Source organism: Schistocerca cancellata, chromosome 1 (genome assembly GCF_023864275.1).
Source record: "Schistocerca cancellata isolate TAMUIC-IGC-003103 chromosome 1, iqSchCanc2.1, whole genome shotgun sequence".
Classification (NCBI taxonomy): Eukaryota; Metazoa; Arthropoda; class Insecta; order Orthoptera; family Acrididae; genus Schistocerca; species Schistocerca cancellata.
This window is the reverse complement of record NC_064626.1, coordinates 224,777,932-224,801,655: the sequence shown is the minus strand read 5'-3', so window position 1 is coordinate 224,801,655 and position 23,724 is coordinate 224,777,932.

Sequence of the window (23,724 nt, the reverse complement as noted above, 5' to 3'; positions counted from 1 at the left end):
GAAAAATCCTCTGTTCTAAGGAATAAACCATGTTGTCTACAGCACACTTGCACGTTGTGAACAGCACACGCTTACAGCAGAAAGACGACGTACAGAATGGCGCACCCACAGACTGTGTTGTCTTCTATATCTTTCACATCACTTGCAGCGCCATCTGTTGTTGAAAATTGTAACTACTGTAATTTCGAAAGTTTGTCCGCCTGAAAATGTACTGTTGTCCAAAGCATATTGCAACAAACGGTATATTTCTATCGCTGCTCATTTAGTTTTTATTGCCGTTTCAAATATACCGGTCATTTTTGAAACACCCTGTATATATACATACATATATATATAATGTGTGTGTGTGTGTGTGTGTGTGTGTGTGTGTGTGTGTGTGTGTGTGTGTGTGTGTGTGCTATACTTACCAAATGGTTCAAATGGCTCTAAGCACAATGGGACATAACATCTCATCTGAGGTGATGTCCCCTAGACTTAGATGTCCCCTAGACTTAGAACTAGTTAAACCTAACTAACCTCCATGTCCGAGGCAGGATTCGAACCTGTGACCGTAGCAGCATCGCGGTTCCGGACTGAAGCGCCTAGAACCGCTCGACCATAGCGGCCGGCCTATGCTTACCCTTAAAACAATTTAATGACACCAGCCACAACCCACTTAGAAGGATCACAGGAAATCAGATCCATTATTTCCGGACTGAACGAAACCCACTCTTGCAGGATACCGTAAGCTGTCTGTCTCAACCACAATAGCTTGGTGACCGACATCACCAGGGAATCGCTAATCTTTAACCCAGCCTAGAAGGCTAGGCTCTGTGGTATCACGTATCGATACCATCTCATGGCGTATCATCGTCGGTAAAAGAATGACAAGTTTCCGTCTGAAACCCGACAGCAGTCGCGCGGGATCTGGAGGACCCAATGGCGCACGTCCGCCGAGCCACACCTCTAGTGGCTCAGTACTACTAGCATCATCTGGCGCCGCAGCACAGGAAGGCAGGCAGTAGCCGCTCAGCCCACTTGCACATGCAGCCACTTCACTACGTAGTCGCAACTTCGACACCATAGTTTGTGCTTTTGTTCAGAGAGTTTCTTCGTGTTGAGACTGTGATAGCTGGACTCTGTTTCTCGCTGCATCATCTGTAATGAGTCTTCATTTGCTTGGAGAAATGAAAGTTAATTAAATCTGTGTTTATCTCGTTCTAATCATTTCTGCTCCAGTCCAGCTTTCGTACGACAGTTGCGCACCACTGTGTAAGCTACTTCTCCTTACAAAGTCGAGCACTACAGGTTCACAGCGCACTTAGAACTTTTTTTTCCACTAGCTGCTTATTTTTTATGATCTACCGTCTAGTTTCTTACGGTGGGTCGTATGATGCCACTTAGGCGCTGCGACTGGGTCCGGGGTCCGGTGTGACTGAAAGTATAACACCAACCCGGCTCCCGTCCCCACTCACACAGTTGCCCGTGTCCCGCCACGTGGAGGCGGGCTCTATTTGTTTACACCCATTTGATATTTTTTTTGTGCAGCATTAGAAAAACTTGTAATTAATACAAAATCAAGTGAGATATTAATAAACAAATCGAAATTAAACTTTTAGAAAGAAGGAAGGAAGAGAATTGAATAGAGAAGAGAGGTATAATATTGCCCGTCACCTGGTTGTGGGCGGCGGCCCGGGTCTTGGAATGACCCTCAAGACGCTGGCCGTCTCTCACCATGCCATTAACATCTACCATCCTAAAAACTACCTTAACTAGAAGAGGTTAAGGTACGTTAAAGCTAGAAACTAAGACTAAGACCTCCATGTCCAGCCTGCTAAACTATTTACGATATACAATAGAGAGGTAATTGATTTTGTGCTTGGCTCAAAGTTGCTAATGAAAGGGTTCTTGTGGTAATAGTAATAAAGGTAATGGCGCTAACGGTTTGTGTTGAGCCTACAAGGCTCCTAGTAGAGTACATCAGGCGCAAGCACCTCCCGGCCCCGCCGACAACACGACCTGAACGGTGGTTTTCCCCGATCTACCATAGGTATCCGTCGGTTTGGGCACAAAAGGAAGGAACCACAATTAAGATCCTTCCATCCAGGCCGTGCGCCGCCTCTTACCAGGAAGCGTAGGTCCCTTGAAGAGGTGCCTAACTTTACGCTTCAGATCAGAAGTTATTAGTGTAGTGCAGGTTGAGGTATAGGCTGTGTAGGTTGGTTGTACAAACAATTCATGCTGAGCCAATTAGACTTATAATGATACGTGGTGTGGCAGTTAGCACCTTCCGGCCCCGCCAGCAACACAGCCTGAACGGTGGTTTTCCCCGATCTACCATAGGTATCCGTCGGGTTGGGCCCAAAAGAGAGGGTCCACAATTAAGATCCTTCCGTCCAGACTGTGCGCTGCCTCTTAACGGAAGGCGTAGATCCCTTGAAGAGGTACCTAGCTTTAAGCTCTAATTACACATGGAGTTACTGTTAACTATCTACACACAAGGTGCAATCTGTTTTTAGGATTGTGTGTGACTTGTGCACCTCTTGTCGGTTGTTCCAGACTGTTCTTTGAAGTGGATTTGGCTGACACTATGGATCATCCGCGCTGGACGCTTCAATATCTGTGTTGGTGCCCTGGTCTGTATCTGTTTCTTCTTCATCACTCGTGGTGCTAATCATATCTGTGTCCCCCTGGGCATCATGATGTCTGTTAGGACCGACTTGCCTTCGGTAGGGTGTGTTGCGAAAGTATTCTATTTGTTGGATCTTCGAGATTTCGTCAGTTAGTTTATTGAGTTCAGTCCACCTTTACGAGTCGCGTATTATGGCATGTAGTTCGTTCTGTGTGTTCAGGCGATTTATGTGTACTGTGTGTCTTGTGTGTCTTGTGTTCGTGCGTTGTCCGCAGAAGAAGACAGTATGTTCAGGGGAACCTTCTTCCCCGCATGTGCATCTATTAGTCTGCTGCAGACTCACGCGGTACAGGTGCGTGGGATAAGGGCCATGTCCTGTGATGAAATGTACCATACCGCGGCTGGGATCGATATGTTTTAGTTTCAGTCTTTCCCGGTTGTCAGGGAAGAAGTTGTACACACGGCGGCCCTTATCGCTGTTGGCCCATTCGCTCTGCCAGGTATCCACTCGCCATGCTCTGAGTTGGCGCGTTGCCTCAATCGGTACACCAGTGATCTGCCGAACCTGGTCTATTCTCCCCATGCTAAGCCAGTACATTGCTGCGCGGTACCTGATGGTGATATCTACGGGGAAGATTCCTATGACGACACATAGTGCGTCATTTGATGTTGTGTTGAATGCCCCTGTTAGTCGAAGTAGAACACTTCTTTGGCCTCGACGTACAATGGTTCTGTTGGTTGAGAGATTTAATCTCTGGGCCCACGTACTGGCAGCAAAGCATAGTACTGACTCGAAGAGAGCGCAATGATATGTTCGTGTGACTGAGAGGGGTAGTCTGAATTGTTCCGAATTTAGCCTAGCCAGTTTGTGTAGTATTTTTCTGCTTTGTATGTGCATATTCACATGTGTTCGTGGAAGTTCAATCGTTCATCAATGTATACTCCTAGATAGCGTGTGACTGCTAGTCTTTTTATGTTTGTGTCCCCGATTTTCACTACTGGGTTCCTGCGCAGGATACCCTTTAGCAATGTATAAGTTGTTTTGTTTCCTTCTATCTTTAATTTATTATCTGTGCACCATTGGGCTATTGTCCGAAGTGTTCCATTGGCTCTTTCTTCTAGCTAGGCACGGTTGTTTGCTGAAACTACGACGAGTAGATCATCAACATAAGCGACAACTCCATCTGTCAAGATGTGCTCCTCTAGGAACTGTAGGAGCGGTTCTATAACTATGTCCCAGAAGATGGGGCCGCAGATCGACCCTTGTGGACAGCCTTTTGTAATTCGTTTAATCACTTTCTGGTTGTCCATTTGCCAAATGACCGTTCTGTCTCTGCAATAGTACATGAAACTATTATACAGAGACTCCGGTACCTGCAGGTGTCTGAGCCTCTTGAACAAGGCCGGACACCAGAGGTTGTCGAAGGCACCTGAGATGTCTATCATAATTGCAAGTGTGTTCAAATGGTTCAAATGGCTCTGAGCACTATGGGACTTAACAGCTATGGTCATCAGTCCCCTAGAACTCAGAACTACTTAAACCTAACTAACCTGAGGACATCACACAACACCCAGTCATCACGAGGCAGAGAAAATCCCTGACCCCGCCGGGAATCAAACCCGGGAGCCCGGGCGCGGGAAGCGAGAATGTTACCGCACGACCACGAGCTGCGGACTGCAAGTGTGTATTTGGAGGGTGTGTCGTGTACTATTTGGAGTGCTCTGTTAATTGCGTCGTCTATAGATTTCCCTTCCCTGATGCCGTATTGGTGTGGTGTCAGTTCCCGTAGTGTTCGGTGTGCTTGAAGTCTTTATCAGAGTAGTTTTTCTTGTACTTTACCGAGTGTATTGATAAGGCAAATTGGTCTGTATGACTTGGGGTCTGATGGGTCTTTGTCTGGAGCCTTTCTGATGATATCCGCCTTCGAGGTCTTCCACACTGCAGGCACACGGCCCAGTCTTAATGCATCGTTCACAGCGTTGTGAGAAACGGGGTGATCTGCGGTGCAATTTGTTTCAGTACCTCAGAGTGGATACCATCCGGTCCAGGCGACCTTTTTGTTTTTGAGTTGTGAGATCGCTGTCGCCACTTCTTCCTGCGCAAATGGACAGGTGACGGTTGGTGTGGTGTATACTGTGTCTACTTCGCGTCTCAGTGCTGCATGTTGTGGTGTGTCTGTGTCTGCGATGTCGTCAGGCAGGAGTTTGCTCAGCAGGAACTCCGCTGTGCGTCTCCAGCCCTTAGTCATCTCACCATCCTCCAGTCGCAGCGTTCCCAGAACCAGTGGGCTCTTAATTTTCTGTGCCACGATTTTGTATGGTTCCTCCCAAATGTTTAGTTGTGTTTGTGCTGCTACATGGCTGTTCCAATGGTCTTTCCTGGTCTTATTCAGCTCAAGTTTATATTTGTCCTTGGCAAGCCGGTAGTCGTGTGGTCGTAATTGTCTTTCTCTATCTGAAATTGCTCGTTGGTAAAGCTTACGTTTAAGTTTTGAGTCTTGTTTGAGTCGTGTTAATTGTGTAGTCCAGGGAATGTTTTGGTGTTTTGTCATTCTTTGTGTGGGTATGCAGATGTTCTGTGTGTGTGTGTGTGTGTGTGTGTGTGTGTGTGTGATGATATCTGTCAGCATGTGTGCTCTGTAATCAACACTGCCGGTGATGTCTTGCGGTATGTGCTCATGTATTTTTTGTCTGACCCTGTCCCAGTCTGTTTTGTCAAATAATAGTCTTTTTGGTAGTGTTTCTGTGTTGACGTTTGGTGTACCACTTAAGGTTAGTGTGATGATGATGTGGTCGCTAGCAGTGATCTGGTCATGTACGGTCCAGTCTCGTACGTGGTTGATGGCGGCATTATTAACGAGGCTGATGTCTATGTTTGATGTATGACCGTTGTGTCCGATGTGAGTCGGGTGATGTCCTTCCTTGTTGAGTACGTGTAGTCTGTTTTCTTGGATGATAGCATTTATTATTCTACGTCTGTCGCCAGTTCTTTCTGCAGGGTTTATCTGGCATTTATGTCTGCACAGCTGAGAAGTTTCTTGTTGAACTTGTAGAACTACAGAGAGTCTGTCTCATTGTGTTCTAGGTGGCCAAAGCCTCTCTGTCACTGGATACTGACAACCAGCTCCGGTATCAACTACAGCCAGGACAACCGAACCGCCCGATGCGGGCAGGAGTTACAATGTGTGGCATTACGCGGCCACCGGGAGGGCTCCGTACTGTACAGAACCTACACTGGACACGGGCATCAGACCGTGGGCCTCCGAATAACAGAAGCGTATTTTGCGAGTCCGAGGGGCCGGTCAGAAGCGTGGGAGGGTTGGGGTGGCAGTAAGCGGTAGGGCCGGGCCGAGCGCGCCCTAAGGTAGGGCTAGGGCGTCAGTGGCAGCCGTAACAAGCGGCCGGCCGCTAACAAGAGCGTGTCCGCCTGCCCGTGACGCCAATTACGGCGTCTGGCGGCGTCACGCCGCTGCCGCTGACGGCGCATTTCATTCTGCTGCTGCTGCTGCTGCTGCTGCGAGCAGGCACAAACACTGCCGCCTTCATTACTGTCAGCCCGCGCCGCTGCGAATCCGTCCTGCGCGCCAGCGTCAGCGCTGGCTGCTGCCCCTGCCGCCAGAGCCACCCGCTCGGGAAAAGGGTACACTTGGCTCTTGTCCATTTTTTCAAACAACTATGTCACGGTTCACATTCAGGTCTAAATACACGACTGGCCATTAAAATTGCTACACCAAGAAGAAATGCAGGTGAGAAAAGGGGACTCATTGAACAAATATATTATACTAGAACTGAATGTGATTACATTTTCACGCAATTTGGGTGCATAGATCATGAGAAATCAGTACCCAGAACAACCACCTCTGGCCGCAATAACGGCCTTGATACGCCTGGGCATTGAGTCAAACAGCTTGGATAGCGTGTACAGGTACTCGTACAGCTGCCCATGCAGCTTCAACACGATATCACAGTTCATCAAGAGTAGTGACTGGCGTATTGTGACGAGCAAGTTGCTCGGCCACCATTGACCAGACGTTTTCAGTTGGTGACAGATCTGGAGAAGATGCTGGCCTGGGCAGCAGTCGAACATTTTCTGTATCCAGAAAGGCCAGTACAGGACCTGAAACATGCGGTCGTGCATTGTCCTGCTGAAATGTAGGGTTTCGCAGGGATCAAATGAAGGGTAGAGCCACGGATCGTGACACATCTGAAATGTAACGTCCGTTGTTAAAAGTGCCGTCAATGCGAACAAGAGGTGGCTGAGACGTGTAACCAGTGGCACCCTATACCATCACGCCGGGTGATACGCCAGTATGGCGATGACGAATACACGCTTCCAATGTGCGTTCACCGAGATGTCGCCAGACACGGATGCGACCATCATGATGCTGTAAACAGAATCTGGATTCATCCGAAAAATTAACGTTTTGCCATTCGTGCACCCAGGTTCGTCGTTGAGTACACCATCACAGGCACTACTGTCTGTGATGCAGCGTCAAGGTTAACCGCAGGCATGGTCTCCGACCTGATAGTACATGCTGCTGCAAACGTCGTCGAACTGTTCGTGCAGATGGTTGTTGTCTTGCAAACGTCCGCATCTGTTGACTCGGGAATCGAGACGTGGCTGCACGATCCGTTACAGCCATGCGGATAAGATGCCTGTAATCTCGACTGCTAGTGATACGAGGCCGTTGGGATCCTGCACGGCGTTCCGTATTACCCTCCTGAACCCACCGATTCCATATTCTCCTAACAGGCATTGGATCTTGACCAACGCGAGCAGCAATGTCGCGATACGATAAACAGGGATCGCGATAGGCTACAATCCGACCTTTATCAAAGTCGGAAACGTGATGATACGCATTTCTCCTCCCTACACGAGGCATCATATCAACGTTTCACCAGGCAACGCCGGTCAACTGCTGTTTGTGTATGAGAAATCGGTTGGAAACTTTCCTCATGTCAGCACGTTGTAGGTGTCGCCACCGGCGCCAACCTTGTGTGAATGCTCTGAAAAGCTAATCATTGCATATCACAGCATCTTCTTCCTGTCGGTTAAATTTCACGTTTGTAGCCCGTCATCTCCGTGGTGTAGCAATTCTAATAGCCAGTAGTGTAAAACTGCAGAACAGGCGTAGCTCCGGGCTTCGATTCTGTGGACTCCAAAATTTGTTACAGTCACCCCCCCTCCCCCTCCTCCAGAAATACAGTGCATCAGCAAAATCACTCCGCAGCGGTGGCTCCGCGTGTCTCGCCCTGCGGGGCACATAAGATTGGCAGCACATTAATGTCGCTGTACAAGCTATGTGCCGGGATTAACGGTTAGTGGCTGCAGGTATGTTGGGATATGGGATTCAACATTATCACAATTAAAACAATGAAATTGATTAATTAAATTAAATGCAATGAAATGCACTGTACCCATCAGAATCACAGCTGGTGCTGAAAATGTTTTCCTCTTTCTTGAAGATATACATTGATCAGCCAGAACATTGTTACCAGCAACATAAACCCGCCCAGGCTATAGCAGCGTCACCTTGCGAGGAATGACTGGTCGTCAGACACGCGCAGAGTGCATGTAGTATCAGAGAGCGTACTGTCCGTGTGTAGAATGGGGAAGGCGCGCGATGTATCTGAATTTGACCAAGGGCAGATTGTAATAGCCTGGAGGCTCGACACGAACATTTCGGAAAATACATGACTTGCCGCGTGTTGCAGGAGTGCTGAGGTGAGTGTCTTCAACACGAGGTCAAACTAGAGGAAATCCATCCCTCGTGAGGCTGGGCGGCCACCTCAGTTCACATTTCGGACGTCGTGAGCTGGGCAGACTGGTAAAAAAGGGCATGCGGCGAACTGTGGCGGAACTTACATCAGACTTTAATGCTGAACACACAGTGCACATAACAGTCTTGGCGTTGGGCCTCTGCAGTGGAGGACCCAAGCAGTGCCATTCTTAACTCCACGATGATGATGACGATGATGACGTTTGATTTGTGGGGCGCTGAACTGCGCGGTTATCCGCGCCCGTACAAATTCCCAACCTCTGCTCAGTTCAATCTCGCCACTTTCACGAATGATGATGAAATGATGAGGACAGCACAAACAGCCAGTCATCTCGAGGCAGGTGAAAATGCCTGACCCCGCCGGGAAACGAATCCGGGACCCCGTGCTCGGGAAGCGAGAGCGCGACTGCGAGACCACGAGCTGCGGACTGTTAACACTACGATATCGCCAACTACGGCTGAAATGGCACTCAACGTTGGCGCAGTGGGAGAGCGTTGCGTGGTCTCACGAATGCCGATACTTTCTTCATCATGCCGATGGTAGAGCACGAATCCGTCGTCTTCCAAGGGAATAACTACTCGACACCTATACTGCGGGGTCGGAGACAAGTTGGTGATGGCTCTTAGGCTCTGGGAAACATTGACGTGGGCATCAACGCGTCCAGTAGAGCTCGTGCAAGGCACCATAAGGGCCAAGGCGCATCGTGCACTGTTTGCAGACCACGTACACCCGTTCGGACGATCATATTTCTCGATGGCAGTGGCATTTTTCAGCAAGATAATGCTAATTGTCACAAGGCCAGGAGTGTGCTGGAGTGGTTCGAATAACACAATAGCGAGTTCCAATCGATGCGCTGTCCCATCAATTCACCAGATCTACATCTGCATCCATACTCCGCAAGCCACCTGACGGTGTGTGGGGGAGGATACCTTGAGTACCTCTATCGGTTCTCCCTTCTATTCCAGTCTCGTATTATTCGTGGAAAGAAGGATTGTCGGTATGCCTTTGTGTGGGCTCTAATCTCTCTGATTTTATCCTCATGGTCTCTTCGCGAGGTATACGTACGAGGGAGCAATACAGGGTGTTACAAAAAGGTACGGCCAAACTTTCAGGAAACATTCATCTTTTCTTTATTAGAAAAGATGTTATGTGGACATGTGTCCGGAAACGCTTAATTTCCATGTTAGAGCTCATTTTAGTTTCGTCAATATTTACTTCAACGTGATCAAATTGTAAATTTTCACAATCAACATGTGTGGGCTGACGAGAATCCGCACGCAATTGTGCAGTCACGTTATCAACACAGATTTTCTGTGAACGTTTGGCAGCCATTGTTGGTGATGTCTTGATTGGGCCCCATGTTCTTTCACCTACGCTCAATGGAGCACGTTATCATGATTTCATACGGGATACTCTACCTGTGCTGCTAGAACATGTGCCTTTACAAGTACGACACAACATGTGGTTCATGCACGATGGAGCTCCTGCACATTTGAGTCGAAGTGTTCGTACGCTTCTCAACAACAGATTCGGTGACCGGCGGATTGGTAGAGGCGGACCAATTCCATGGCCTCCACGCTCTGCTGACCTCAACCCTCTTGACTTTCATTTATGGGAGCATTTGAAAGCTCTCGTCTACGCAACCCCGGTACCAAATGTAGAGACTCTTCGCGCTCGTATTGTGGACGGCTGTGATACAATACGCCATTCTCCAGGGCTGCATCAGCGCATCAGGGATTCCATGCGACGGAGGGTGGATGAATGTATCCTCGCTAACGGAGGACATTTTGAACATTTCCTGTAACAAAGTGTTTGAAGTCACGCTGGTACGTTCTGTTGCTGTGTGTTTCCATTCCATGATTAATGTGATTTGAAGAGAAGTAATAAAATGAGCTCTAACATGGAAAGTAAGCGTTTCCGGACAAATGTCCACATAACATATTTTCTTTCTTTGTGTGTGAGGAATGTTTCCTGAAAGTTTGGCCGTACCTTTTTGTAACACCCTGTATACTGCTTCACTGAACCCAATCGAACACATCCAGGATGTGATTGAATGTGGCGCAAGAGCAAATCGCCCACTCCCCGGAATTTACGGGAATGAGGTGAGTTTGTAAGTAGGCTGTTTATGTTTTCTTTATGTAAGTAGGCTGTTTATGTTTTCTTATTGGCAACGTTACGTAGCGCTCTATATGAAAATCACTGGCTGTGCGGTGTGGCTAGTTTGCATTGTTGTCTGCCATTGTAGTGTTGGGCAGCGGCAGCTGGATGTGAACAGCGCGTAGCGTTGCGCAGTTGGAGGTGAGCCGCCAGCAGTGGTGGATGTGTGGAGAGAAATGGCGGAGTTTTGAAATTTGTAAAAATGGATGTCATGAACTGCTATATATATTATGATTATTAAGGTAAATACATTGTTTGTTCTCTATTAAAATCTTTCATTTGCTAACTATGCCTACTAGTAGTTAGTGCCTTCCGTAGTTTGAATCTTTTATTTAGCTGGCAGTAGTGGCGCTCGCTGTATTGCAGTAGCTAGAGTAACGAAGATTTTTGTGAGGTAAGTGATTTGTGAAAGGTATAGGTTAATGTTAGTCAGGACCATTCTTTTGTAGGGATTTTTGAAAGTCAGATTGCGTTGCGCTAAAAATATTGTGTGTCAGTTTAAGCACAGTCTTGTATAAATTTTTCCACACGAAACATCCCCTTTGAAAAATTTATACAACACTGTGCTTACACTGACACACAATATTTTTAGCGCAACGCAATCTGACTTTCAAAAATGCCTACAAAAGAATGGTCCTGACTAACATTAACCTATACCTTTCACAAATCACTTACCTCACAAAAATCTTCGTTACTCAAGCTACTGCAATACAGCGAGCGCCACTACTGCCAGCTAAATAAAAGATTCAAACTACTGAAGGCACTAACTACTGATAGGCATAGTTAGCAAATGAAAGATTTTGATAGAGAACAAACACTGTATTTACCTTAATAATCATAATATATATAGCAGTTCAATTTCAAAACTTCCGCCATCTCTCTCCCCACATCCACCACTGCTGGCGGCTCACCTCCAACTGCGCAACGCTACGCGCTGTTCACATCCAGCTGCCGCTGCCCAACACTACAATGGCAGACAACAATGCAAACTAGCCACAGACTGCACACCGCACAGCCAGTGATTTTCATATAGAGCGCTACGTAACGTTGCCAATAAGAAAACATAAACAGCCTACTTACATAAAGAAAACGTAAACAGCCTACTTACAACTTGTGTCTACAGATGTGATGCCAACTCCCTACAGGGACCTACCAAGGCCTCATTGCTTCCATTCCCAGACGAGGCGCCGCTGTTATCCATGTCAAAGGTGCACATACCAGTTGTTAGGTAGGTGGTCATAACGTTCTGGCTGAACAGTGTATAAGGTAGGGGCCAGGGTCCACTGCTAGCGGCTGCAGTTATGTTGGGAGATGGCATTCAACATTATTACAACTAAAAGAATGAAATTAATTACTTATATTAATTCCAGTTAAATACATCGTACTCACTAATAACACAGTAGGTGCTAGATATGTTTTCCTCTTTCTTGAAGGCATAGTTCTACACGTTTACATTTATTTTCGAACTCATTTACCAATGTTACAAGTCTAATCGAATGCAGATAATCAGTTATCGCTGTCTTCAGTTCATATGTTGTCTTTGGATTATTTTGATAAACAAATTTTTTAGCCGCACCCCAAAGAAAATAGCGCCGGTACCAGAGAACTTTCGTAATTACTCCGGCTCCAAAGATTTCATAAAAGTCGTAGGGACTGGCGTGCCGTATGAGCAGTAGCATTGTGTTGTTGGCAAAATGAATACTGATCTCATTTTTATACAGCGGGGCAATAAACAGATAAATTATCTGGGAAAAATAGACATCTTAAGTGACGCTAATACGGAAAACGACCAGCCCTATAATTCACGCTCGCATTATGGCGATTCACAGTGCGTTTTTCTCTGGGTGCACTGGCGCTTCTCTTAAGGGGTGTGGACGTGAACGGCCTCTGTTTTTAAACTTCGCTTCCGGTGCGCGTTACCCGTGACCTGCAAAAAATGGTTCAAATGGCTCTGAGCACTATGGGACTCAACTGCTGTGGTCATAAGTCCCCTAGAACTTAGAACTACTTAAACCTAACCAACCTAAGGACAGGACACAACACCCAGCAATCACGAGGCAGAGAAAATCCCTGACCCCGCCGGGAATCGAACCCGGGAACCCGGGCGTGGGAAGCGAGGACGCTACCGCACGACCACGAGATGCGGGCCCGTGACCTGCAATGCGGAGGAAGTTGCGGTTTTGTACCAACACTTAATGACATTAACTGAAGCTGTACAAGGAAATTCATTAAATTGTCAGTTACAGTTTAAGAATTACAAAATTTTGTCTGATAGATGGTTTTATAACACTCGTTTCATTTCTGGTACTATTTTCTGGTGCATCATCGGTCTAACAGCATTCATACTGTGGCAGGCTGCTGTCAACATTCATAGGAACAGATTATGCCTCACGTTTTGTAGTTTTTAGTGCACCTGAGGAAACAGAAAAATCTTTATTATACCACATAATTATTTTGCTCAGAAATTACCGCTCTAATTATATGCCGAATGACAAACATAAAGATTCTCTGCAATGTATTAGGCATAATACAATGAAACTATACCATTTTTCACTTGGGAGAAATATGGTTAACATAGCTCAAACCATAGTGAAGATATGTTTACGTAAAGTTCTGAAAATCTAGTTTCGAGAAAATGAGAAAAGACTCTCAACAGTGCTTTTGACTCACCGAATGCCTCTTTCAGAATATTCCAGCAGCATATTCTTGCTGGCCAGCTGTTTCTTTATCCTCTACACTTTTGCAGAAGTCCTTTCCTTACTCTGAATTCTTCAGTGGTGGCCTCAGTAGCCTTTCAGCTTTAACTACTCGCTGACGATCTATGACAGTCGGAAGAACTGTCATATTATTTCCTGGTTAGATGACCAATTTGTCCGTTATTTTTGTCCTGATAATTGCACCATCATGCCGGCCGGTATGGCCGTGCTGTTCTAGACGCTTCAGTCTGGAACCGCGTGACCGCTACGGTCGCAGGTTCGAATCCTGCCTCGGGCACGGATGTGAGTGATGTCCTTAGGTTAGTTAGGTTTAAGTAATTCTAAGTTCTGGGGGACTGATGACCACAGATGTTAAGTTCCATAGTGCTCAGAGCCATTTGAACTATTTTTGCACCATCATTGAAACAGATGACAGCATCCATCACACCTACTTTGAGTAACGTCCTTACAACAAACACTGTTATTGGTACTTGTTGCCACACACAACTGTTTAAACTCTTTTTATGGTTCTGTGTGTGGTCGTGTAGACATCTGCTAAATAATTTTGTATCTGGAAAGTACCTGTATATCGACTTTATTGTTTGCATGATTGTGGCAGTGCGACAGTGGACTGAAAGAAGACGTGGCTGGCGTACAGACTTTGGTTCAAAGCGTTTAAGAACAAATAAACAATTTGAAAGTTGATAATGCACACATTTTTGGAAACGGAAGAAATTTGTCTTTCAGATCATATTTTTCTATTTTTCAGTCATTTTCACGTCCAGGTCCCCTTAAGGCATGTCGATTTTCTGATGACTAAATTCGTGAATTTTGGGAATTAATGTAGCCAGATAGCTGAAACCAAGCTTCAACAGTGCAAAAGGTTCGTTTTAAAACACCAACTCCATGTCGGTTAACAAAACTCTGAAACCATGCACTACATGCTATTCGCTTCGCATAGACCATACAGTGTAATTGACGAACAGCAGTAATTTTATACGGATTTATCCCCATTTCTTTGTTTACAGTCTTATGTTCTGTGGTACGAGAGATTTTAGTCCCTTACGGTAATCTCCTCACTGATTTTGTTGGACTCCACAACATGATGTCCTAAATATCGTCAAGCTTCCGTTGAGTTAAAATTGTGGGCCTGCCAGTTCGTCGTGCATCACGAACTGAACCTTTTGTCTGGAATTTACGAATTAAACCACGTAAAGTGTCACTGTGTGGACACCTCGACGCTGGTAAACGCAATCTGACTTGCCGCCTCGCATGTTCCGTAAAGTTTCCTCCTCCACAGAAAACCTTTTCCACTAAAATCTCTCTCTGGAATTGTAAGCATTCTCACTGCACTCAGCGTACGCAAGAACTACACAGTAACACCACTAACAGCTGCAAAGCACACGCAACACTACTAACCGCAACCTCCCACTGCAGGTCCTCAGAACATGTGCAGGCGAGGCTTGAATGAGCTGCGAACTTTCGCGCCCCGCAAGATCAGACAAGCGAGGCTGGCCGCTGCGGAGAGACTTGGCGCACGCACGCACTGTATAACTTGTCACCACCTCCATTTCAACGTGCCCCAGATACCTATACTTCGATTCAAATAACTTTCTAAATGATCTTCGATAAGGACTGAACTGAAGTAATGAATTAAAATGTGGTGTCACCGCCAGACACCACACTTGCTAGGTGGTAGCTTTTAAATCGGGCGCGGTCCGCTAGTATACGACGGACCCGCGTGTCGCCACTGTCAGTGATTGCAGACCGAGCGCCGCCACACGGCAGGTCTAGAGAGACTTCCTAGCACTCGCCCCAGTTGTACAGCCGACTTTGCTAGCGAAGCTACACTGACAAATACGCTCGCATTTGCCGAGACGATAGTTAGCATACCCTTCAACTACGTACTTTATTTGCTACTATCAAGTCCCTTAACTGTTCCAGACCTCACGCCAGTCTGCGTGAGCTTAACGCGTGCTATTCGGCTAGAAGTCATAGTGGATTGGCTGTCGGGTCAGTCAACTACATAAAATGTGCGCAAAGGCCAAGACTTGAACCCACGGTTTCCAGCTTAGTAGGCACACGTGTTATCCATTGCACTGTGGCTAACGCTCATGCACGGACTATCCTAGCCCAGTGTCCTCCCTAACACAAACTTCAATTCATACATCAGCTCATCTTGATTCTCCCCTTCTTAAGTTGTCAGTATTACTGAGGCTATCCAATACTGAAATAGCACCCCAGCTTTGTACATAATGGGGAAATCCTGCCTTATCTCAGGTGTAGCTGATCTACTGATCTGATGTAATTACATTCTGCTGGAGACGTACTGAGATTAACAGACCACCTACACCTGAGGTAGAGGATGGATTTCCCCATTACATATAAAGCTGGGGTGCTATTCCAGTATCAGAGAGCATCAGTAACACTGGCAATTTAAGAAGGGGAAAATGAAGGTTGGGTGAGGTGTTAATTGACTTTTATGTTACAGAGGGCCTAGACTAGGTATGCCATGCAGTTGTGTTGGCCACGATGCCAGAGTGGTGTAAAGGATAGCATATCACCTGTTAAGCAGAAGACCTGGGTTCGAATCCTGGTTTTAGCACAAATTTTAATTCATTACTTCAGCTTCTATCCTTATCAAAGATAAAACTGAGACTCAGTATTTCTCCAGGAAAATGTTATTACATTTGTGACTGATGTTCCAGTCAGTCGATTGGCAGGGGCTGGGCGTCAGCTAATAGCAGCTGTCTCTTTGTGTTACCTTCTGTTATAGTAAGCAGAGCCTTGTCAGGTAATGCAGGCTCCATGTGGTGGGAGGGAGCCTGGTGAGGCAGGATATAAAAGGTACTGTTTTTCCTCTTTTTTTGTGTAGGCGCGCAGTTGTCGATCACATTAGCATGTGGCATGTTGTGTATTAGTCACTAACTCCACTCCTCACCACAGACATGTCAGTCACTAAGTTAACGCAGTCGAAGTATATGGACTCAATAGCAATAATAACAGTAATAATAATAACAAACATATATAGTAAATGTGTGTCTCTCTAACTCCACAATTCACATACGCAGTGCCGTGGATGTTCTACAGTATGGTAGCCCTCCATCCCCAATCCACGAAGACGGCTTCGGTTTCAAACTGCAGGGGTTTGGTTTGAAGAGGGCATTACACCAATGGACTACTTACGGGAAGCCAGTGAGGCACATCGGAAACAAGCGCCAAAATGCCCGAGACTGGTCAGAATGTTGCTTCTAGTATGATCGAGAATGTTTCAGAGTGATACAGAATCTTTCAGAATGTTCTAGATTTTGCCAGAAAGTTTAAGAATGTTATAGAGTGTTCCATTCGTGAATGTTCCATTATCCTATTATGGCAGGGATACAGTCTAGGTCACAAGGGCACATAGCTCACGTCCAGCCCACGAAGGCCCAAAAAATGTCTATCGGCCGCCGTGTCATCCTCTCCCTTGCGGTGTCATGCGGATGCGGTACGGAGGGACGTATGGTTAACACACTGCTCTCCCGGCCGTTTTGCAGACTTTCCAGACGATGGAGCCGCTACTATTCGCTCAAGAAGCTCCTCAGTTGGCATCACGGGGCTAGGTGCACTCCGTAACAGTCCTCCCACCAAGGAGAAATCCAGGTCCCCCACAAGGCAATCATCTACACTGACCACTGAGCTACTGAGGTGGATACAGGGGTATATACACAGACGAAATGTTCTCGAACATCCTAGAATGCTCGAGAGTGTTCTAGATTACCCTAGAGTGTTCTTTAAAGTTTTCTAATGTTTTTTGATGTTTTAGGGTGCTCAGAGCAATTCCACAGTTATCTGTAACATTCTCAGATATTTATCAATGTTTTTGAATATTCTGGAATTTTCTCTACGTTTTACAAAGAAATTACTAGGTGAGTGACCAAGTACTTTATTTTAAATAAAGGTGTTGTTGAATACTTAAGATGATTGAAGGTTACTTAAGAGAATTTCTCAACATTGGAGTGAATTTTTGTGTTAGAGGTACTAACATTTTCACGATTTCTTTTTGTTTGTTAATTATTTCGATGTCTTCGAATATTCTCGAGTGATCTGGAATGATTTTAGCAAATATGTGAAAAAGTTATCAATAAGGGAAATAAAATTCCTTTATGAGTCCGTGATCACTGTGAATGTTTTGTCAATCAAACAGTCTACATTACGTATTGTGTGTCTTAGTTTCTAACGCCGTTTTGGCTGCTGCCAGCATCAAATCTGTACTTAAGATTAACAGAACATGCAGAATGAGTTGAATCGGCACCTCGCCAGGAGGGCGACAGGACCGTTGTGTTTACGCCCGTGAAACGGGGTGGGGAATTGGGGGGGGGGGGGAAGTAACAGTTTACACTGCAGTACTCACACGCTGTAAGACAATACTCCACTGCTTTGATCAGCACATTCACTGTGACAACATTTATTGACAATGTAATATTTCCTGATCCAAGTTACGTCTGGAAAAAATCACTGGCCGGTTTAATTCTGGTGTTCCTAACCTTCATTAAAAAAAAACAGATGTTAAGTGCCTTTTTTGTAACTACATCACGTAGTTCATTAATGATGAATCGCTTATTCTGTCACCTTTCAAAATTAAATCAAGAGGGCAACAAAAACAAGATTTTTTTTCAGTTTCTTAGCTTTGATGTGCAGCAAATGCTGCGCAATCTTCACAAAGTTGGTATACCTTTTGTATTGTTCGGAATATCGCTGAAATTCCTGCCTAATATGTATCAGCCGGTTGGTTATTTATTGTGCGCACTTTGGTTATTCTTCTGTAGCGTCGATACATGAGTCCCACACCACTTAACAGCGTATCTCATCTTTAACATTTTGCTTGCTCGTTCCGTCGCCTGCTCTGTCACAACAATCACATGTGTCTCTTTCTAATCGTCAATACGTTAGGCGACATGAAGAATGAATCGTCGTGGACGTTTGAGAAGACAGTTTCCGCGATCACGTTAACTGCCGTAATGGCCACAGGGATCCCTCCTGGTGCTGTGAGCGTCGTATTCGAACCCCGTCATGGACCAGGATTAGACCCTTCACTCATTGCAAAATCTGAAAAGGAAACAGCGACCAACGTCCAACACAAAATAAAGCCTTAGATAACGGTTGCAGCTCAAATGTCTGCTGACGTTGGCAGTCTCGTAAACGTGGTGATTCAGGCTCGACCTCCACCAGTTTCTTAATCAACCACTGATCAAAACGCCCCCTCTTCCCTGTCATATAAAACTGCCACGACAAGATGTGAACATAATACACCACCCTACAGTATAACGTGCGTAAAATTGTAGTTCAGAGTCATACATGATCTGGAAAGAATTATGCCGAAAATTACATGTGTCATGCAATTGATTTAAGAGCTAGAACAGCAACAAACTGGAACAATTTTCACAACGTTATAATTTACACAATATAAAATCAAAGTGTAAGATCGGCATTAAAAATAATTCATTTAGCACAACGACTGAAGCAAAGGTCCGCAGATTATGGCGTGTTTCGTCATTAGCGCAAATACTGTTTCTTTCAGCAGATTCAGCCTACGTCGGCTTCCTGTTAGGTTTCTCTGAGCTGAGCGTGTTTCCCCCTTCCGTGCTGCCTCACACGACTTCATATTGGTTGTCGGTTTTGCCTGTGGACTCAGGAACTGTGTTAGTATGTGTGAATTCCTAAGGGACCAAACTGCTGAGGTCATCGGACCCTAGACTTCCACACTACTTAAACTAACTTACGCTAAGAACAACACACACACCCATGCCTCGTGCGGTAGCGTTCTCGTTTCCCACGCCCGGGGTCCCGGGTTCGATTCCCGGCGAGGTCAGGGATTTTCTCTTCCTCGTGATGACTGGGTGTTGTGTGATATCCTTAGGTTAGTTAGGTTTAAGTAGTTCTAAGTTCTAGGGGACTGATGACCATAGCTGTTAAGTCCCATAGTGCTCAGAGCCATTTGAACACCCATGCCCGAGGGAGAGCCGCGCAATCCGTCACATAGCGCCTCAAACCTCGCGACCATTCTGCGATGCAAAAACCATGTTGGGATTCGATGTTGACAAATGAGACAGTCAGCCTCTGAACGTAGCCTTTTACTGTCTAGGATGTTTTCAGCAGCTGCTGGTAACATCGCAAGCACATCCAAGTGGGCAAAGCTACCGAAAAATATTGTGGGTTGGTTCTAATCTTCCAGAATTTCTTGCCATATCTGAATGCCTTAGTCTTAAGGCTAATTTACTCTCCGACAGCAACTGGGAAATTCGAAGCTATGTAAATATATGATGGAGGTGTTGTTATGATCCCCATGAGCGTTCCTAAAAAAAAAATGGTTCAAATGGCTCTGAGCACTATGGGACTTAACATCTATGGTCATCAGTCCCCTAGAACTTAGAACTACTTAAACCTAACTAACCTAAGGATATCACACAACACCCAGTCATCACGAGGCAGAGAAAATCCCTGACCCCGCCGGGAATCGAACCCGGGAGAGCGTTCCTCCTTCGATCCGTTACGGGTGTTAATTTATATACAGAGTGTTTTTGTTAAGTAAGGATAAGCTGCTGGAAACAATGGATAAGAGGAGAAACAGCAAGGAAGCGCATATAGCCGGGAATATTTTGCAACATGGATATGCTTACTTGAAAGTAGATATAAAACATCTTCAACAATGACCCCAATAACATCTTTTACCTTCTGGTCATCCTTCCATGTGACTGGCAGATGCGATATTCCTTCTGAGAACTTCTTTGTAGCCTGTACCACAATAGTAACCAAACACTTTCTTGGGCATTATGATTTCCATTCGCCCTGACAACACACTTCTTCCATGCCACTCACATCACACTCAAGCCGTATGGTACAGAAGTTTCAGTCGGTCAACTCACTCGGCAGATAATCAAAAAGTATGCGGATGGGATATACTACCTGATCAAAAATTTCCAGACACCTATTAGTGGACATTATATGAGTATCGGGACACCACCATCCTTCTTCTTCATGGTGCCTAGAACTCTGCTGGTGATACTATCAATGAGGTGTCTGAATGTCGACCCATTCTTCCTCTAGAACCGAAACCAGGGAAGCTAGTGAGGTTAGACGCTGGGAATTGGAGTGAAGTTAACGTTCTGTCTCATCCCAAAGGTGTTCCACGGGATTCTGTTCGGGACTGAGGGCAGGCCAGTCTATTTCAGGAATGTTACTCTCCACAAACCTCACAGACACTGCTCTATGGCAGGGTGGATTGCCAATCTGTACTGCCTACAGGAGAAATTCCCTGTAGACTGTACACAATGCTGTGAAATGTGTTCGTCTCGTTCCGCATTTACCGTACTCTAAAGCACAATAAGCCATGAACAACACCTCCATACCATAACACCATTTCCTCTATACTTCACTGTTGCCACTCCACATGATGACATAAACGTTCTCCAGGCATTCACCAAACTCAAACTTTTCCATCGGATTACCACAGGGTACAACGCGGTTAATCACACCAAACCACTGGCTTCCATTGTCCGGCGACGTCCCTTTTTACACCATCACAAGCTTCGCTTATCATTGACTGTAGAAATGTTTGGCTTATGACGAGGTGCTCGAGCGTTGTACTCCATTCATTTTAACTCCCTACGCACAGTCGTTGTGCTAGATGGACTGCTGATGGCACTTTGTGGCTCACGAGAGGTCCCTTCTGCTTATTTCACGAGACTTTTACGCTCAGCCTTCGGTCGACGGTTCTTATCCGTCAGTGCGTGAAGTTTGAGTAAGATGTGGTTGTTTCTTCAGAGTCACGTCATCAACACTCGACCTGGACAGCTTTATAAACTCTGAAACGTCCCTGATGGATTTGTAACAGCCGGCCGGTGTGGCCGAGCGGTTCTAGGCGCTTCAGTCTGGAACCGCACGACCGCTACGGTTGCAGGTTCGAATCCTGCCTCAGGCATGGATATGTGTGATGTCCTTACTTAGGTTTAAGTAGTTCTAAGTTCTAGGGGACTGATGACTTCAGATGTTAAGTCCCATAGTGCTCAGGGCCATTTTAGCCATTTTTTGATTTGTAACTCATGTGACAGTCAATGCCGATTCGCAGTCACACCACCAACTTTCGACTTGGGCAGATTTAGAATATCTGAAACGTCCCTGATGGATCTGTAACTCATGTGACAGTCAATGAACAATCCACGTTCGAAGTCAATGAGCTCTCCCAGGGAAACCATTCTGCTGTTACAGCTTCTCTACTAACAACAGAATATTCTTGCATCCTTTGATACTGCGTGTTCGAGATCAATCCGAATTACATAGCGGTGTCTGGGTACTTTTGATCATACAGTTTACATATGTCAAACATTTTTAACATTATGAGATTTGCTGAAGCACAAAAGTTTTACAGTACACAAATTGAAAATGGGTGAGGGGCTTATACGAGGGGCGTTTGAAAAGTATGTGCAAAGTCTGAGAGATTGCACCACTAGCGCGTATCAAGGTCATGTCTAGTTAGTAGCTTCTTTGGAAAGAACGCATAGCAAGTTTCAGCCATATTGGTCTATTTCTTTGTGTTTGTCATTCGTGTGAGTCAAGAAAGTCGACAGATTGTCAAAAAATGGACGAAAAAGAATTTCGTATGGTGATTAAACATTACTTTATGAAAGGCAAAACGCCTCAGGAGACTAAAGAGAAGCTTGATAAACATTAAGGTGCCTCTGCACCTTCGATTAGAACGGTTTATAAGTGGTTTCAAAATTTTAGGAGGGGCCATATGGGCACAAGTGATGTTGAACTTTCTGGACGCCCTGTGGAGATTACGATTCTAGAAATCATTGATAAAATCCATGACATGGTGATGTATGACAGAAGAGTTAAGGTGCGTGAGATTGCTAGTGTTGTGGGCATCTCGAATGAATGGGTACATAATATTTTGCATAAACATTTGCACATCAGAAAGCTATCCGCAAGATGGGTTCCGCGGTTGCTCACGCTTGACCAAAAACGGAATCGTGTGAAGTGTTGCAAGGATGGTTTGTAGCTGTTCAGGAAGAATCCGCTGGACTTTAAGCGTCGTTTCGTCACTGTGGATCAAACATGGATACATTACTATACTCCTGAGACGAAACAACAATATAAACAATGGGTTACCAAGGGAGAATCTGCATCAAAAAAGGAGAAGACCATTCCTTTGGCCGGAAAGCTTATGGCGACTGTCTTTTGGGATTCGCAAGGGATAATCCTCATCGACTATCTGGAAAAGGGTAAAACTATTACAGATGAATATTATTCGTCGTTATTGGATCGTTTAAAAACCGAGCTGCAAGAAAAACGCCGGCGATAGGACCGCAAAAAAGTCCTTTTCCATCACGAAATGCACCAGCACACACCTCAGCAGTTGTGGTCGCAAAATTAATGGAAATTGGATACCAACTCGTTTCATATCCCCCCTATTCTCCAGACTTGGCTCCCTCGGACTACTATTTGTTCCCCAATTTGAATAAATGGCTGGCGGGACAAAGATTTTATTCAAATGAGGAGAAGATTGCAGCAACTAATAGCTATTTTGCAGACTTGGACAATTCGTGTTATTCGGAAGGGATCAACAAATTAGAACAGCGTTGGACGAAGGGTATAAGTCTAAAAGGAGACTATGTCGAAAAATAGAAGAGGTTTACCCCAAACACGTAGCTAAGTATTTTTTATTTTTGCACGGACTTTTCAAACGCCCCTCGTATTGCAATAGCGTTTTTTAAGAGTAAGTCGTTTCAATAATCAAAAGCGACGACGATATCTTTCAAATGGTTTTATATGAATGTGGACCGCAGTCACGAAACATCAGTCTCGTTTGACTATTTTCCATACATTCTTCAAGGGAAGTGCAGACGCCTTCTGGCGCTGGTTTGGAAGCGGGGAAACCTCGGCCCACCGCTGAGGAGAACTTCAAACGGCAGGCCATGTTTACGCTCTGCAGAGAGTGGAGTGCTCCCTTTGGGCGGCCCAGCGAAAGACTCGTAGTGGGAAAAGTTTTGCGGCCTCGAAATGTGAATTTTAATGTTCTTTTATCCACGCTGAATGTTTCTGAAATGCGTAGCTGTTATTCAATTAAGGATATTTGATTGAGAACGCCACAGAAACTTTTAAAAAGCTGTATTTTACTGTCGTGGCCGCTTTTAGCGTAGTACGTCTGTTTTCAGATGAATACACTTGTTTTATTGCGTATTTAGATTCGTCAGCAGCACGTCGGCAGTACGCAAATAAACAATTGTAGCAATCTGAAAATGGGCATACTATGCTCAAACCGATTACAACACAAAAATAAAGCTTCCTAAAAGTATTTGTGGCTGCTTGCGTCCGCAGCTCGTGGTCATGCGCGAGCGTTCTTGCTTCCCGCACCCGGGTTCCCGGGTTCGATTCCCGTTGGGGTCAGGGATTTTCTCTGCCTCGTGATGACTGGGTGTTGTGTGATGTCTTTAGGTT